General features: G+C 48.5%; 1 protein-coding gene across 6 annotated transcripts in view; it reads right to left on the bottom strand.

Moving 5' to 3' along the window:
* SLC8A1 (solute carrier family 8 member A1) overlaps positions 1-18,331 on the bottom strand; it is a 112,399-nt gene that overhangs the window by 81,800 nt on the left and 12,268 nt on the right. The gene's annotated exons all lie outside the window — the stretch shown is intronic.

Raw genomic sequence — 18,331 nt, 5'->3', positions numbered from 1 at the left:
TTCTGTGGGGCCCCAGGAGTCAGGATTTCTAACTGATCTGGCTGCAGTTTAATTTTTTTTTAGCCCTACTGCATGTAGCAGCAGCTCTGGTTTTTGATACATGAAGAGATTCAAAGAGATAGGTGAGAGAGAGAGAGATAGGGAAAAACGAAAAAGGAAGAGTCCTAGGCAGGGTGACAGCACTGTTCATGCCTATTACTCTGAGCATTTGGATGACAAAAATCCACTTTTTTACACTTCCCTTCCTTCCACTGGGAACTCACTGCTGGTGGCCACCAGAGAGCAGAGCCCAGGTGAATCCTGCAAAGTGAAGAGTGCCAATCCCCCCTCCTGTGCCCTGTGTTGCTCTTTGCACTGACCACTTCCATCTCCTTTGCCAGCCTCAGGATGAGTTTCAAAGACCAGCTTCTGCAAGCTGGCCCAACCCAGTCACTCCAGCAGCACCCTGCCAGCCAGGGGAAAGCCACCAGGTAGGGTCAGGACAGCAGAAGCAGCCCTGGTGAGTCCCTGACACAGCTCTCTGGTACCTGGTGCCCCTCCATCCCAGGGGCAGCCGCAGGACCCGCCACGCTCGCCGCTGCAAAGGATAATTACGGCGAGTTCCTTAGAAGGGGCTGAAGTCAGCCTGCTACCAGATAGCAGGAAATATTTATAACAATCACTTCCAACTGCAGCCTTTCATCTGAAATCTAAACAGAAAGCTGAAATCCCAGGCCTGTAAGTTGATACCTTGGCTATATATGGTCAAAGAACTCCATGGGGGAGAAAAAGATGCTAAGTCCCCAGCACTCCTCATACACAGGGCTCCGAGAAGATCCATTAACCTCTGCAAAATTAGCAAGCCCGTATCGTCAATTAGCTTTGAAGTATGATTGTCACGCTGCTGCATTAAGAGCTCTGCTCTCCCAGGGATGTCTCAGCGTGTCACACTCACAGCCACGTGTACGGCAGGGCGCAGCATTCCCTAAATGCTCCCAGAGTCCCCCAGCCTCGTGTGCCTGTGACAGCACTCGGGAATTACAAAGCACTGTTAACTCGTGCAAAGTTATGGGGTGAGCCCTTGCACTCCTGCAGGAAAGCACTGCCAGGCAGGGGCAGGGCGTTTTATGAGACACAAGAACAGAGGAATGGTGTTTTCTGGTATCCAGGCTGGCAAAAAATGACAGCAAAACCAGTTCCTGCATGAAAATCACCAGGCATTGAAATGCATTGCTTCAGACTCTATTAGTGACTGACTTATCCTTTTGAAGGAGTTCTTCTGATCGCAAAAGTCCACATTTTACACTTTTTTTTTTTTTTTAAGAACTCCCACCACACGTCCTTCTGCATCAGCAGGAAGTGAACTGCAGAGCTTCACTCACAGAGGTGCCTCCACATTTTGTCCCCCCTGGTGCAGGGAACAGGGTCCTTCTTCACACCCTGGAGTGTGGGTGGGATCGAGGCATTGCCTTGTTGCCCTCCTCTGCTTTTTCCTAAGCATTTGCTGACAGGAACAGGTTGCCCAGAGAAGCTGTGAACACCCCTGGAAGTGTTCAAGGCCAGGCTGGAGGGGGCTCTGAGCTACCTGGTCTAGTGGAAGGCAGGAGAGTAGGACTGAGGTGATCTTTAATGTCCAAAGGAAATCATTCTATGATTCTACCATTCTATGATGTATGTTCAAAACCAGACAGGTAGCACTGAAAAGCAGCACTGCAGCCTTTTCTTACGGGGGGAAGAACAGGCTCATGGCCCCTGAAGAATCAACAGCTTTGACCCTGTGATATTAAAAGCTTTTTCTTGCCGAGACACCGCTGCTCACCACAGAGATGGCACCGTGCTTAAAAGCAAGGAGCTGGCATTCCTGCTCTCAGCCTGCTGCATGTAGGCTTCAAACAGCTCACCCACAATGGTAATCTCAAACCAGCCAAGTGGGTTTGCCAACATGTATAAGCCTTGAGCTGGAGCTCACAACGCTTGGTCCTCATCAAGACATCAGCCTCTGCACAGGACATCTCCTAGAGCATTCTGACAGACATGTGCCTCTGGGGCAGCCTTTCCTTTTCATTGCAGTTAAATGCCTTCTCACTACTTGCAGCTGGATTTCAAGGAGACAGCAGTGAACATCTCAATTAAAAAATAGAGATTATAACCAAAAAGTCACGTTTCCTTTTGTGAGATCTAACATACTGTCTCAACCTGCTTATTGTTATTAAGCAAACAGCAGCAAATTCATTTCTGCATACGTCCCTGCCATATGGGGTGTCAAAACCATGAGAACCATTTCTATTTCAATACCAGCCCTTCTTTCTGTAACTCATGCTGCACCTCACAGGGTGTGAGATGATACCATTGACCAACCAAATTTTGGTCTCTCTCAGTGCCAGAGCAGCAGTACCCCCAGCCAGGTGTGACACAGCAAATGGTGAGTCCCCGGGGTGGAAACAACCCCTGGACACAGCAAGTCTCTTTGGAGTGATGGCAAATAAGGACATGCAGGCTTGAGAACTACAGTTTGAAACAGAACCCCCCCAACAGAGGGGTTTTGCTGGTAGTTTTTATTTGTACTTTTTTGTGTGGGCTGCATCAGAGGGCACTACTGGGCTTATCCTAGCAGTGCTGGCGCATTCCCAGCAGGAACTCATCCTGCAGGCAGTACAGGGCTGGATGCACATCCCACCTCAGCCTGGAGCACATGCCCAGGGGCACCGGGGTATCCTGATTTATATCCCAGTAAAACACAGCTCATTCATTCACTTGGGGCACCTGAGGACGAGGGCTGACAGACACCTGTCCTCCCTGCAGGGAGCCTGCAAGGCCAAGCCAGGAGCAGCATTTCACCTGTGGAGGTGCTCACAGACACTTTAAGGCAGGATGACCCATGGTCTGAGGCAGGGCACGAGCCTCCTAGGCCTGAGATCATCACATAGAAGAGGAAACTGGAATGGCAGGGCAGAGGCAAGGCTGAGCTTGACACGGGGACACTGTGACGGGAGACAAGAGGTCTCTGTGGGAAGAAGGGGTAGTGAAGAGAGACCTTGCTGCCTGCTGCCTTGTGTGAGAGCCCCTTTGCTGCCAGCTCTCCTTCCATGTGCCTTGGAAGCCCAGCTCCCTCTGTCCCCCAGTGCACGCTGCTCCCTGCCTTGCGTGCTACGGCCAAACACGTGGCGCTCCAAACACGGCACAGGGAACACGGAAGGACAAATCTGAAAAGAAAGGCACATCTGCCAGATATGCCTAAGCACAAGGCTGGAAAGGAGAAGGAGCTGTCCCCAAAAGAGCAGAGTGATATTTGCATGCAGGCTCACCATCTCCAGCTGCAGGAGCAGCCGTCTTCACTCATTCCTGTGAAGATGCGGCGTCCTCCGTAGAAATCTGTTACAAATATTTGTTGGATCTTCTCTCGACAATCTCAACAAATATAACCCAGGGGTTTAGCTGCTGGCGAAAACTCTTCAGGTTTATCTGCAGTCTTTTATACTCCTCTAGACTTCAAAGATGAACTGCCTTTGCAGCTGGGATTTTTGAGATTTGAAAAGAGCTCCTTTGCCGAAAGAGCAGCCACAGAGCCTCCCGAGAGGAGCAGCGGCCAGGGGCTTAGCCCTCCTGCTCCAAGGCATTTTCAGCCCCAGTTGTGGCTCAGCTGCCTGCCCTCTACCAGGCTGCAGCCACCCTTAGAGCTCTTGTGGTAGGAAGAGGGATCATCTTCCCTTCACCTGGCAGGAGCTGCTCCCCAGTGCCCACATCTCCAAGGCACAGGCACACTGGCCTCGAGCACCCTGCCAATGCATTCCCCTTCCTCCACTTGGCCGAGTCAGACCTATTAACAGGATAATGAGAAGAAAGAAGTACAAGCCTGAAAAAAGCATCTCTGATGGGAGCATTTCTAAAGGCAGCCAGTTTCCAGAAGGCAAGAACTATTCTCCACATCAATTATCTACAGAGATGCAAGAAACTGGATGACAATGAGAAATTAGATAATAAAAGCTCTGATTTAACTCATTAAGTTATGGCTCCAGGTATGTGTAGTCCCAGTGCGTGCCAAATTTTATTTATGCCTGCATTGCAACCACCTCTCGAGAGCATTGCTACAAGGCACAGAGCGACTGAGGAAGAAATTGAAGGCAATTTTGTTCTGCAGCTCAAGAAATGTGAGACATTTCCACTGTCACAGTATGCAAGCAAACCTCCACCTCCCTTCTCAGTGAACCTGGAGCAGAGTGACTGCACCCCCACAGCAGGACCATGGCCCAGGGCCCTCCCAGCATTGTAAATCTCTGCAGGTCACTCATCCTTAGTGTTGCAATGCAGGTTTCTGTCATCAGGGACTGAAGTAGGCAAAAGTGACATTCTCTTTTGTACCAGGTGTTTGCTCTAAAATCCAAGCCAGCAGCACCTCTAAATCTATATGGTTTCTCCTCCCCCAGCTTTAAATGAAAAGCAGGTCTGTGGAGTTTCCAATTTTCCCCACTTTCACTGATAGGAGAGAATGCAGCAAGGTGCTCGAGGGGGAAATCCTCAATCTAACATTTCCTCAGTTTCTGCCGTTGTACCTGACAACCAACAAGCACACACAACCTCTGTCCCACAGGGAGGTAAGCCAGATTATCTTTCAGGCCATTCCCAGCAGCTTTGGCATATGTAGCTATGTTGCATTTGTAGTTTAGACCAATTTCAGATGAAGCATTTCTTGACAGCCTTTTATGCTATAAACTGATGGGCTCCATCTCAACCCAAACCTGCCTGCAGCCAGCAGAGACATCTCACAGAACAATGAAGAAAACCTGGCTCAAACACCAAGGTCACCCAGGCTGCTTGATCACACCAGCAGGCAGAAGAGACTCTCAGGAGACCAAATTCACTCCCACTGCAGCATGCCCACCCCCTTGGGAGACACCCCTGAGGGAAGGGCTTCCCTCTGTGGTGCCTTCCATCCTCCTAAACTCAGCCAGTTAGTCCCAGCTTTGTTACAGGTGTGATATAAACTGCTCTGTCCCAAATCCTGCTGTGGATTCCCACTGCCCTGCTGCATTAATGACACACTGCTCTTTCTGTGCTGAAGTCATTAGTGCAGTGGTGTTGGGGAGATAACTGCTGCCAAACCAAGGATCCTGCTCACAATAGCTGGTGCAGAGAACATCATCTTACTTCATTTTTAATGACCCAAATGCAAGCCTAAAGCTACCCGTGTTCAAATGCGTTAGCTGAGCTCACCAGCTCTCCTCTAATTAGTCCATGAGTCTAAGCTCAGAAAGAAATAAATGAATAAAACTTGTGCCACAAAGCAAAGGGCACTGCACCCAGCCAGGACTGGAGGGCAGGCACTGCTCCCCACTCCCCGTGGGGGTTGGGGGAGGTCACCATCACAATGAGCTCTAGCTCCAAAACTGGCACGTGCCTTTGCCACTGCCACCTGCTCCTTTGCAGGATTTTCCACAGCAAAACTGGGGTGCTAGAAGCAAATCCTTACTTGCAAAGAGCTGTTGCACAAGCTGCCTGACAATATATAGCTTCTCAATGTATGGGCTTTCACAGAGAAGTTGAGGTGCTGAAGTGTTGTTGCTTCACCTTCTGTCACAGCCACTGTTAGCAGGGTTTCCCAAAACACTTGGCCTGAAATGCATCTCCCCTGCTTAAGTTTCCAGAGTCAGTGAAGGAAAGCTTGGTTCAAAATGCAAAATGAATCTTCAGTGAAGCAATAAATAAACAAACAAACAAACAAACAAATAAATAAATAAATAAAATCTGACAACTCAAAATTTCAATTTATTTAGACTTCCAAATTGGTTTATTCAGGTTGCAGATTTCCTGAAAGGGAAATCTTTCTTCCCTAAATAATAACAGACAGATCAGTACATTTTCCTTCATGTACAGGAAAGGAATTTTAAACCTCTGCTCTAGCTGAGAGGGAAGAGTTTAACACAATATTAAATATAGAGCTCTTCATCTTATCCTTTTTCTTTCCTCTCTCACATGCACTGCCTTGGCACCAAAACGCTGATGAATAGCAGGAAAATTCAGATCAATTTAGTTCTTCCTTTCCAAGACAAGTGATTTTTCTTGGCAAGGCTAGACGTATTCTCTTTTCCTCATTGCTTTTACCTTTGAGTGCCAAGCCAGGGTTCTCCTGGCAAACACACAGAACATGAAACCTGATAGCTTATTCAAAGTACCTGTTGCAAACCTGAGCTCTAGGGTTTGGTGGGACAGGAGGGCTCTGGAGAGGACCCAAGCACTTTGCAGCTCTCAAATGCTCAGCAGCAGCTAAGAGGAGGCATTCATACAAACCACTGTGATTTTGGTCCCTCTTTCACTTTTTCCTTCCACTCCTTTTCCAATTACTCCTATTTTACCTTAGCCCACCTCATCCCCACGGATGCATTTCCTTGGTTATCCTTTCACATACTCCAATTGCTGAGGCACAGGCAGGTGCAGCCCCCAGGTGTATGTGCACCCTGGGGTATTTGCACCCCTTCTGGAGGTGGCTGCAGCTGCTGCCTGAGTGAGCCCATCTACCCACACCCAGTGGAAAGGGCAATGGTGTGGATTAGCTGGCTGAGCTGTGCAATAGCTGCAGGTGACAAATGCACTGTGCCTGTGAGGCAGAGCAGTGGCTGAGCAGTGCCACACTCCCTCCGACGCACAGGATTAAGTGCCTGGTTTTTGTAAGCCCTGGGAGTGTGACTGTGTTTTCCAGAAGGCCTCTGGTTTATACTGGGTGTGGTTAAGTCGATTGCTGTGGTTCTCCCTTGCCACTGGTGCTGACTCTGCTCTTCTCCATTTCTCACCAGAAACCCGAGACCTCAGCACAATATCAGCATGCCTGGCCCTGGAATTACAGTGTTTGGGGGTGGAAATCAGCCCCTCTTGTGCCCCACAGCCACAGAAAGAGAAGTCATTCTCATTGTGAGCGAGCCCACAAAGGCAATGCACGTCTCCTCTCTCAGGCTTCCTCCCAGCTCTGCCAAGCCTCGGGGCCTGGCTCACAGCTGGCAGCTAACAGCTTCCCAGCATCTCCCCTAAAAATGCACTCCTTCTGCAGGGTAATGAGCTCCCCAGGTTGAGTCTTTTACTGACTCCCCACAAATCACTGAAAGGCCAGACTGCTGCTTTGGTTCATTAGCAAGTGTTTTGTGGAAATCTGTTTGTGCATTTGCAAGACACCAACATGCTCATTCATACTAATGTAGGAAAGCTTGAATTGAGAAGCAACTTAAGCCTTCTACCTTTCCTTGCAGCTCTAGAGGACTGGCAGTTGAGAGCAATTCTTCTCCTGAAGCATGGCAACTTCTTCCCTGGCACACCAAGGACTAGAGAGAGCACACTAGATATTAGTCAGCATTTTTCTCAAGACCACAGCTCTTGGAGTCCTGGGATTCAACAAGAAATTTAATTTTCACCTAAAACACAATGAGTGATGGATGCCCTGAGGTTTTAGCACTTGGCACAGCAGAGGAAAAACATCACTACAAAAGCTCAGACAAATAAAATGAACCTCAATGGCATGGGCATCACTTTCAGGTCTTGCATCATTTTAAGCAGCTGTACCACCAGGGAAGGAAGCTGTTTGTGACAACATCACAGATGTGACTCATGGGCTTTGCACATGGAAAGGAGAAGGGTTCTTTGCAGGCAGAATGTGGGGGCAAAGGCCAGGCAAAAGGAATCTTTGCAATCTGACCATTCAGGAGCCCCTCTGGGAGTCACAGCTGCAGCACCCAGGACCTTCCCGGCTGGGACCAAAGCCCCTTGGCAGCAGGAGGCTCCAGTGAACCCCCAGCCTGGCTCCTGCCATGCACAAACTCACACAGACAGGCAAGGTTCTCTCACCCTCTCAGTCCCCGGTTTCCTGCAGATGTCTGATTCTTTGAGTAATTAAATCGAAGTGCAGTCACACTAACAGCCTGGGTTGATGCCTCCAGGGTCAGTGAAGGAATCCCTGGGCTTCTGCACCCTTACAGCCTGTGCACCCATTCCCCTCGTGCTCTTTATGCCCTTTACACTTGAGACCTGTTTGGGGTCTTCTCCTTGTTTTTTTTGGGTTCTATAGAGTCTCCGGGTGACTGGCCACCCCCAGCCAGTGCTGCAGGACCCCATCCCCTTTCTCAAAGGGCTGATGCCAGGTCACAGCCCCTTGCCTGAAGTTCCAGTCATTTCCCCCACCCTGGGCACAGCCTGCAGCTCCCACTGCAACTGCACAACGAGAGCCCTGCACTAGGTGTGTTCCTCAGCAAGAACAGGCCCCAAGGATACAGGAAATGAGCCCTGGGTTTTTACCTGTGCTTTTCAAAGCTACTGCCTTCAGAAGGTAGAAGCCCTCTGGCACTTCACATTTACAAATTAAATCAGGAACCAATTCCTTTGGCAGCCAAGGCTGAACTAAAAGCCCTCCTTAAGGGTTTGAAGATACTGAGGAAGAGGAATTTTGGATAACTTGAGGCTGGTTCTGCAGTTCTAATCTGTCAGATGACATGAATCCATCCAAGCTCTCCCTCATCGTGATTCTGCATTAACACCCAGCAGCAGCCATGGGATGAGAGCTGCTGCTGCAGTCCACAAAGCTTTCTGGCTCAGCTGGCACAGGGAATGTTTGAGCACAAGGCAGGCTCTCTACAGGGAAACCAAGCTGTCCTCCTGGCTTGAAGAGGGCAGGTGAAAGGATCAGAAATCAGGGACTCCTGATATATAGGTGATGCAGCAAAGGGCAGGGAGGGGAAGTGGCTGCTTTAGTGGCTAGAGGGAACTTGCAGGAAAATAACCTAAGATAACTTTGCAGGATTTGTGGAGCAAAGGAGAACACTGGCATGGTGCACTCTGGAAATTCTAGGATATCCTTGCCTGGCAGGCACAGGGGCAGGAGACTGTCCTCCTGTGCACCGGGAGAAAAGGGCACAAGGGTTGTTTCTCACACCAAGTATTTACAACCCTCTCTGACTTCCCCTACATTCTCAGCTTTGCCTTTCCTTGAGTAGGTGCCTTCAATGGTCTTGCCCAGCTGCGTGTAAGAGCAGAGCAATCTCCCTTTCTGTTCCCAAAAACTGTGTTCCCATTACCTGCTCCAGGAGAGGGAGGACATCGTGCAGGAGTAAGGAGGTGGTAGTCCAAGGGAATTTTCCTAGCTCTTCTCTTCAGGTGTGTTTCCCAGGTAAAGTTTGATAAGCACAGCCCCATGCCTACTGCTGCCTTCAGATCTGTTCATTAGCACCTTTGTGAGGGCTTTCCAGGACTGCCAGCTCTCAGCGGGCTGAGATACAGTGTTTTAATTGTATATAATTAAACACTGCTCCCTTATCTAGATTTCAAAGTTTACTGTTGGGGCTTCAGTACCAAGGCTCTCTTCCCCTCTAATTAGCTGCCTTAATCTGTGCAGCCTTGCTTTTTCCCCCAAGGGGACAGGGCTCTCCTGCAGGGAAGCTTGAATTACATCTAATTATTAGCAAAGGAGACAGACAGCACTGCCCCTGCCCCAGATATCCTTTGAGAGCAAGGAGCCCAGAGTGGGTGGCCACAGGGAAGCTGTGCAGGTTCCATGTGTGCATTTGGTCTTCCTGATCCATCTGTAGGTTGCTTTGCATGTTATCCATCACAGTTTTGGGGCAGAAGACCCTGCAGGACAAGGGGGCACCTGGCTGAAATGCAACTCACAGGATGAACACTTTTGCCTGGCTAGCACAGAGTAAGAAGAGAGAAAGAGTTCCCAAGGCTTCATCTGATCCAATGTGTATTAAAAGAGACAATACACCTGCTATCTTAGTAAGTTTTTGGGCAGTGCCTTATGAGCTGTCTTCTGCTGTTGACAGAGGCCACCCACTGCCCCAAGGGAGAGCGCGAGGATGGAAACCCTCCTCTCGAATATCTTCAGGATGGCATCTGTCTCATTCATTGCAAGAGCACAGTGTTGTGAGCTCAGATTTGGCTGCCAGGTCATAATGACACCCCCTGACTTGGTTGTTCCCCTCCCACCTGAATTTGTGTTTATGACTATTCCTTCACACGCACTTTACAATGTCTTGCTTCTGTTCAGGCTAATTCATATCTCTGGAAATCCCCATTCTACCTCTGATAATGCTTTCAGACTTTATTCTCTTTCTACCTGCAAGCTAAAACACCAATTTTCTCTTTCCCATGCCCAACAAGCTCCATTTCAGGACAAGAACCTACTGAACACCTTTTCACCCCCATCCAGTGACACATTTCTCTTTCCAGACAGATTAGACCCCATCACCCCAGTGGCCCATTTAGCCAGGGCTTGCTTATGACAGTGCTAAACAAGACAACATTAAAAGCCCTTCTGAAGCTCAGTGATATGACAACACTGCTTCTCCCATACCCAAAAGACTGGCATAAAAGGAAATTAGGTTGGCTTGATGAGATTTGTTCTTGACAAATATATGCTGGCTGTTACTCATCTCCTTGTTATCTTTGAGGTACTTACAAATAACGTGTTGATTTATTCTAGGTTCTTTTAGATACAAAAGCAGACCTAATCTGGCTGAGATGCTTTTGAAGGCAGCTTCTGAGCTTGCCAACCCATGTCACCCATTGCCCAGGAAACCTTCCTGAGGGGCTGCTAAGAGTTTCACTCCCCTTACAGCACGAGGTTAGATTTCTGTGTGCCTTCTGCTCTGAGGACAGGCACACTGAGTCATCTCTGTCCTACACCTGCAGGCTTCATGACAGAGGCATCATCACAGAGGGACCTGCTTCTTGGCAGAATCTGTTGTTCAGCTCCCTTCCCTTTCTTCCTCTGCACTGCTAAGGCATGAATGTCTGGAGTGTCTCCTTCCCATCTAATTCTTGTCTAGTTCATGCTCAGCCTGATTCTGACCCAACACTTCCCACACTTCTCTGTTACAATCCTCCCTTACTAAACTGACCCATTTTCAGATTTTTGTATGAGTCCTTCTGAGTTCCAGGTCACCAGAGAGCTCATGAGTCAGGTAAATCTCCTGCTACACTTCCCTTCTTATTCCCAGGATGATATGTGCCTGGAGCATTGATACTGACTATGTTTACATTATTTTGCCCTGTGTAGGGGTGATATTTTATTCCCCTAGGTCCTGTCCCATACCCAGTCACTAAGGAGGAAGATAAATTTCAATAACCAAACCTAAAGTGTGAATGGAAATCTACTGAACCAAGCAAACACTTGGCTCCTGTGCAGACTCAGGTGCCAGGTAAAACCTGCTTCCTACCTTGCCTGAGCCAAAGTAACAGGTTTTGTTTCAGAGCAAACCTCCTCAATGAAACCAGGGCGTCTCTCCCCTGCTCCCTGCAGCTCAATTCATTCCAGACTCCCTGCAGAACTATCTTTCTTTCTGCCTTACACGCTGTGACAGGGCTGTGAATTTCTGAGAGAGCTGTGCAGCGTGAGCTGGGCTGCACAGCGGCACCGCCGAGGGCACAGGGAGGGCTGGGGCTGAGGACACTCAACTCCTCGGAGCACAATTCCACAGGCTCCAGACAGGAGTGCTGCCTGCCCTTATCCAAAGGCATGCCAGAGTCAGTCATCTGTCACGACCCTGGTGCTCAGGATGCACAGGGGAGGTTTTGGGGCAGGGAAAGGCAGAGCCACGGCCACATGAGCATTGCAGAGATGGGAGGGCAAGGGAGAAGGCCAGGCAGGGGGGATGTGGAGACTCTGCTTGGCAGCTTTAGGGGCTGCTGGGTGCTCATGGATTCTAGATTTCTACTCCAAATTGTTTGCAAAACTCACGTTTAACTATTTTGTTCTTTAGGATCAAGCATACTGACAAATTAAACCAGGAGCATGCAAGCATGTCTCAAAATGAGTTTCTTACTAGGAAACAAGCAACCAAGTTTGGAAAAGAACTCTGAGTAAATCAATCCTTTTTTGTCTTCATGTCCTTCTCACGTCCCAGCTAGCGAGACAACAGCTTTGCCACCTGGTGACAGTGCATCTGGCCCTTGGGACAAGGGTCTCCTGCAGGGTGTTCTGGGCTTGTGGTTGAATTAGAGCCATATTGCACAACCCCAAAAATAGCATGGTGTGTGACAACCATACATCAGTGTTTTAATGGGAGCAAATAACCAGAGGAATCACTCAAGCTCTCCAAAGAAGCTTCCTGATAACTACGCTGTAAAATTTAAACTCCAAAGGTATCTCTGCACTGGACTGCACTCAGCTGAGCCCTAACCCTGTCCCAGCCATCTGCACTCAGAGGACCCTTCCCAGGAAAGGACTTTGCTCTGAGGGGGCAGGCACATGCCATCAGTTCCATCTCTGTCCTTCCAGCACCCAGTTCACAGGGATCTAACATGCCCCCCATTCTTTGTTACTGCTTTGTTTCTCCCTGCCAGACACATTTGATTGTTACTGTGATTGTGTAGGAAGCGGTCCAGACATTATGGAAATGGAACCATATAGGGACTGGGCAGAGGAGGCTCATGCTGGTCACCCTCTTACTTACACAGCAGTGAGAATATTTTCTCTCTTACACTAAGATATTTTTAAAACAGAGAATGCTGTTACTGTTTGTTGTCACCCAGGATCCAGCATTGCCATTCTTGGAAAACAGCACAGTGCCTCTAATGTCATTGTCAGAAACTTTATTAGTAGAGTTTTTGATATCTCCCAAGATGTCCTCAGGCTAACAGGCATTTATGGCTTGGAGAGGACTGACCCTCACTCCAACCATGCTGCAAAGAGGACATACCCCATAGTACCAGTGCAGCAAGGCCATGCACACACCATGGCAAACACTGTGGCTGTGAGAGGCTGTTTACCAAAGCTTCTCATCTAAGAGTACGGGGAAAACACAGGTGGTTCAGCAAGACCAGACCTTAACCAGTGAAGGTTAAGCTAAAACAGTTCCCCTGTGGTGCTGGAGAACAGGGAAGGAGCAGAGACAAGGGACAGGATAGGTGACTTTCCCCTTGCACGGCAGTGATGTGCATGTCCTTGCTAGTGGACACATGATTTTTCTGGTGTGACAGAGCCAGTGGAGACACGCAGAAGCCTGATCCAGTCATGGAAGACTGTGCATCTGACAAGGGCAGGGCAACTTCACATTCCCTTGTGAGCAAAGAGCTGGCTGATCACGCTCATTCCCCTGCAGCATGAGGGGTGATGCCTCCAGGCTCAGCCTCTCCTTCTGAGGAGGGGCTGCTTCTGACTCAGTCTGCCAGGTCTAGCTTTGGATGGCAGCAGACATTTCCCTGCCCATCTGCACAGATGCTTGGATGCTGGCTGTGGTCAGCTGTCCACTTTTTGTTCTGTCACTCTCATTTTGAGCCCACGGACCCAGCCCTGCTGTTGGAGTGCCATCATCTGAGTTCAAACCCAAGGGCAAAGTGTCAGAAGAAAAAAGTCTACTCCCAAGGCAAATGCTTGACTTGAACTCCAATAGCACTTGTGTACAAGTGAATGACCTCTCCCTGCTCAAGGATTTGCCACAGCCGTGGATCCCACGTGCACAGCTGGGAGAGGGACAGATGCCTGTTCTGTTGTAAAAACCTGCTGGTGCCAATGCTACTCCCAGAGGTGCTCAAGCATATGCCAGGGGAAGAAGGGTCTGCAAAAAGGGGTAGGACTTCTCCTACCCCCTATTCTTGCCTCCCCATCAGGGAGCTGTGGAGCAGTGCTTCACTCTGAGATAAATTTCCTGCGCCAACACGCTTTGCTGGGGTTGTTGTTTTAATTTCTTAAAACAAGCCTAGATCCTGCACTTTGTGAATCACTACAATGCATTTAATAGGTAGCCTTTTCATAAAGGAGCACAGCGGATGTGTACACAGGCCCTGATGAAGCTAATAACTACCTCTCAATGGCTTTCAGGGAGTTATTACATATTTAAGATCCAAGCTCCCTTAATCAACCACAGAGATGCAGCTGGCAGCAGTAAATTGCCAACAACAGTTCATTACAAATAAGGAAACATTGGTTTTTCAAGGACAAAAACTGTGTCAGTTCTTCAGCTAACTCTTGTCCTCACCCTTTTTCCCCCCCGCCACTCACCCCCAGTGATGTGCTGGCACATCTTGCTTTGTCCAATAACACAACTCCACTGCCTAATCCCCTCCACAGGGGACATCATGCAATCAAGTTCCCGTGTTTCCTGCCTTATTTGGGCAAACAGCACAGTCTGCATCCCGTGCTCACCCTCCCTGAGGGAGCCACTGGCAGGACTTGTCCCACAGCACCATAGTGATCCACAGGAGCACCCTCAGTGGCTTCGTCCTGGGGAGCAAATGAAGCCGTGGGACACTTGGAGGCATAGGTATGGGTTTGCCCTTCAGGGGATGGAGACCTGTGGCACTAGGGAATGAGTTTTTCAGTACCTGCCATGTCCTGGGCACAGCACAAAGGGGAAGGTCTGTGGACATCACATAATTCCCTTGCTGTTTCCTAATGGAGACATGGCTGACCACGCAGTGAGGCAAGGGCACAGCAGGTTAAGAGAGATGCCCATGCCTGGGAGACACTGAGGCCAATATTATAACAGCATTCAGGAAAGAGAAAACATAGTTTGAATGAAGAGGAGAAAAAGACAGATGACCCTGTTTGAGCTGTATCTTCCCCTCTGAAGAGGTGACAACCAGCTTTTGGCCTTTGGGAACCAAAGAAATTATACATTTCAAGCCCAGAGAACTTCTCCTCCTCAAAAGGGAAACATGCACCATTCATCTGCCAGGGCCACCTCCCATAAGAGGGATCTGTACTGGATGGACCAGGAACACTGGGTGCTTCTGCCAGGGATCCAAGTCCTAGATCCAGCTGGCCATATCTGTACTGCCTGCAAATCTCACTGGGCCAGGCAAGACTTCCAGTGGAGAGGGGAGAATGCTCTGCAAACCCCATGCTGGGCTCTGGAAGCAGGCCCAACAAGAGTTTAATCTTTGTTTGGTCTCCTTTGATATCTCCCACTGTACTGCCAGACATTAACCCTGTGCAGGCTGGGCTGTTGAGTCAGGGGATGCACACTGGCCCAGCAGAACAAAGTGGGAACACAAAGAGGAAGAGAACGTACTCAATAGTGAAACCTGAAAAAAGGGAATCTTTTTTGGCTACCCTTCCAGGCTGGTTTGCAGAATTCTCTCTGCCACATCAGAAGACATCCTGCTCTTTAGCTGCATCCTACTGCAAAGCTGCTCATGCTGGAGGCTTTACTTTTTTTCTCTGAAGCTGCAGGCCACAGATGAAAAACTGATATAGAGGGGTTCCAGGGCTGAGTCAGGATATTATTTTTGCTGTTTCTTTAGAAATACCTGACCCAACTTCTTTTTTGGAAAAGAAAAAGGGCACTTTAAAAAGTTGTATCACTTGGTTCCCTTCCTGCCACCATCTATATTTATTGACATTGACATTTTTAAAGAGCTCTTGGGAGGGAGCCTATGGGGTTTCTGGGGACACTTTCCCAAAAAAAAAATCATGGGATGTAACTGATGTTTGTGTGTCTGCAAGTATTCAGCTTCTACATTTATGCTTCCAGAGAAATGCCAAAACTGACTCGGGCAAGTCAAATTCAGTGGGCAAAGAGTGTAATTTCCTAAATCTGCAGCAGACATGCTTTATAAAAACAACTAAACTGTATATGATGAACAGCAAGATCATTTGACATAAGATTTTCCAAGCATTTACAGGTGTGACTGCATGGGTGAAATGTGACTTTAATTGGCTGTCCATATGCACCATCTTCCTCACTGACATTAATGCAGTAAAATCTTTTCTTTTGGGGTGTGTGTGCCGACATCTGGAGTGCAGATTGTAACAGATCTCCAGTTGCAATGTTATCCCTAGGAAAACTGTGTTTTTTGAACATGAAAGAGCACGCTGTTTTTAAAGAGTTTTGCAATCACATCTGGGAGAGGTGCTCCTCCTGATGCTTTGAGACAGAAAGGAGAAGAGCTGATGGGATAGCAGCTGAGGGAACGATTGCTTCCTCCTCTAATATGGGAAGCTGGACTTCTTTTGAATTATTTAGCATTCAGTCAGGAGATAAAAATACACTGGCTGGATGAACCAGTGACCTCTTCTATCACCACAATAGCTGTAGTAGACAGGGGGCAGGAAGAGCCTACAACTGCACATCTTCTCCATGTTCTCATGCAGAAAGCTTTAATCATTATTGGAGATGCAAGATGAGACTGGAGCCACCTTGTTGAGGGTGGCCCCAGAGGGAAGGCTCCCTTGCACTTTAAATCACAGCACTTACACCGATATCTCAGAGCCCCAGAAACCAGCAGTGCTGGGTTAAACATTCCACAGGAGGACCAACATAATCTCCACTACACATCTCTTCTTGGTGGCATCAGAATGAGATGTGTAAATGTGCAGGAGCAGCATGGCTTCAGCAGTTAAACTGCTATTTTGTGTGCTCTGGGAAGGGGGACATCAACAGATTGCAAAATGGGAAAGTCTCTCTGGACAAACAAACAACATGTTACGTAATAAGGCCTTTTGGGAACCAGAGGAAGGTCTCCAGAAGATCAGGGCCTCCCAGCACTGCCTAATTTTGCTGGGACTTACCAGCAAGCCAGCCCTCTAAAAAAAGAGGCTTATGCATGCTTTTCTTTCATCTTCATGTCTCCCTGTACTGCCCTACCTTTGTTATTACTGCCCCAGAAAAACACATCTTACTCACTTTTATCAAGCTGATTCATTCAGACTTGAATGGCAGAACTGAAGAGGCACTAAAGACCTTTAGAAAGGGCAGCAAAGACACCTCTTGGCCCTCAGAGCATGGGAAAACCTGGAATTTTAGAGCTTTATTGAATCCAGTGTGCTAGGGAATAGCACCATTCTACATAACCATGGCTTAACTGAAGAACAGCACTATCAAACAATGACAGAGCAAAAAGTCTTTAGCTCCATAATCCACATATTGTGCTAGTATATCTTCTTTATTATAAGGAGCAAATTCTTCCAGGGGAGGATGCCTCTAAGCAGCAGCTCAGCATCAGGAACATTCTGTCTCGGTACTGCACGGTTGTCCTAAACTTGAGCCCAGGCAAAATCTGCAGGAAATCTGCCAGTCAGATTGTACCACCCAGCACCTGAACATGGACTGTAGCAGCTAAGACACACAGATAGACTGGAATTTGTACCACTGGTTTCATTCTGTCAATGTCCACATTGACATTCATTCTGTCCAATCTCCACCTGAATGGAGAAAGCCCCTGGCCAACATCTGTCCCTGCAGTCACCCCCTCCTTACACCCAGGCCCCAGCTGTGGGCACTTCTGAGGTACCATCCCCTCCCTGCCATCCTGCAGAGATAAAGCCAAGAGAGATACAAGGGCACCTGCACAGAAAAGCATGCTCAGGTTTCCAAGAAAGCTGCTTTCCCCTGTTTCTTGCTTGCTGTGCAGATTCTGGAAGCCAGTGAGAAGAGGAAGGAGGAGGCTTGCAGCCCTGGTAAGGGCACACCAACACAGATCCCACAGGATGTGGTCAGCTCCCTTCCAGCACACCCCTTGGTTACTGGGCTGTTGGCAAAAGTCAGCAGTGTCAGAGGAGGGAAGGCTACCCCCAGAGGCAAGCAGGCACAGCAAACACATCACAGCCCAAGCACCAAGAGGCAGCACAGGCACAGGTCATGGATGCAGGACAGCACAGAGATCCTGGCCACAGTGATGGATCCAAGGCAAAGCCCCTCTGAGCTCCACTGCAGACCTTGTGGCCATGTGTTTGGCCTGCCCATGTAAACATGCCACATCCCTTGGGAGCTGGGAACAAACAGCAAATCTAGCTGCCACTAGCTCAGTTTTGCTAGTGCTGAGTGACCTGGATAAAAAGCAAAGAGCCTTTGGGAGATATCCTTATAGCTTAGTTCATTGCATCTCTGCAGACAACTCCCTGCTTCTCCCAAAATGATTTAAAAAATATTCAAATAACTGCATTCCTCTCTACTACATTTATCATTTAGGAGTCAGGAGCCATGTGCTCTTGACCCTTGTGTGAGCAGCATGCCTGTTGTGGCCTCCAGATTGTAGAGCTGTGAAATTTTTGCTCAGTTTTTCTTGGGAACTCAAAATCCCAACTGGTATAAATCCTACCTGAGAACCACAAATCACCCTTTTTCCTCCCCTGCCCCCCATCTACTTCAAGAAGTTTCATGCAGAAGTTTCACTCTCCCTGTGCAGATGCAGCAGATTCAGGTGACAGAACACAAGGACCACTCTGGGCACTTGCCATGGTTTGTCACAGCTCCTAGGAGACCAGTAGCACAATAAATAACACCCAAACCAAAATTTAGCTCTCCCTTGACACAGCAGTGCCCTTTATCATTTACTTCTTTCAGGTCTGTGCAGTGTTTTTGTGTTACAGGACTTAGTCCCTGTTGGCTGCAAACACAGAATTCACTGCAGGAAAAGCCTCAGGCTGGAATAACAC

The sequence above is a fragment of the Catharus ustulatus genome, chromosome 3, assembly GCF_009819885.2.
Source record: "Catharus ustulatus isolate bCatUst1 chromosome 3, bCatUst1.pri.v2, whole genome shotgun sequence".
NCBI classification, from domain to species: domain Eukaryota; kingdom Metazoa; phylum Chordata; class Aves; order Passeriformes; family Turdidae; genus Catharus; species Catharus ustulatus.
The sequence above is the reverse complement of the archived record's forward strand: the minus strand, read 5'-3'. Positions and strand labels throughout refer to the sequence as shown.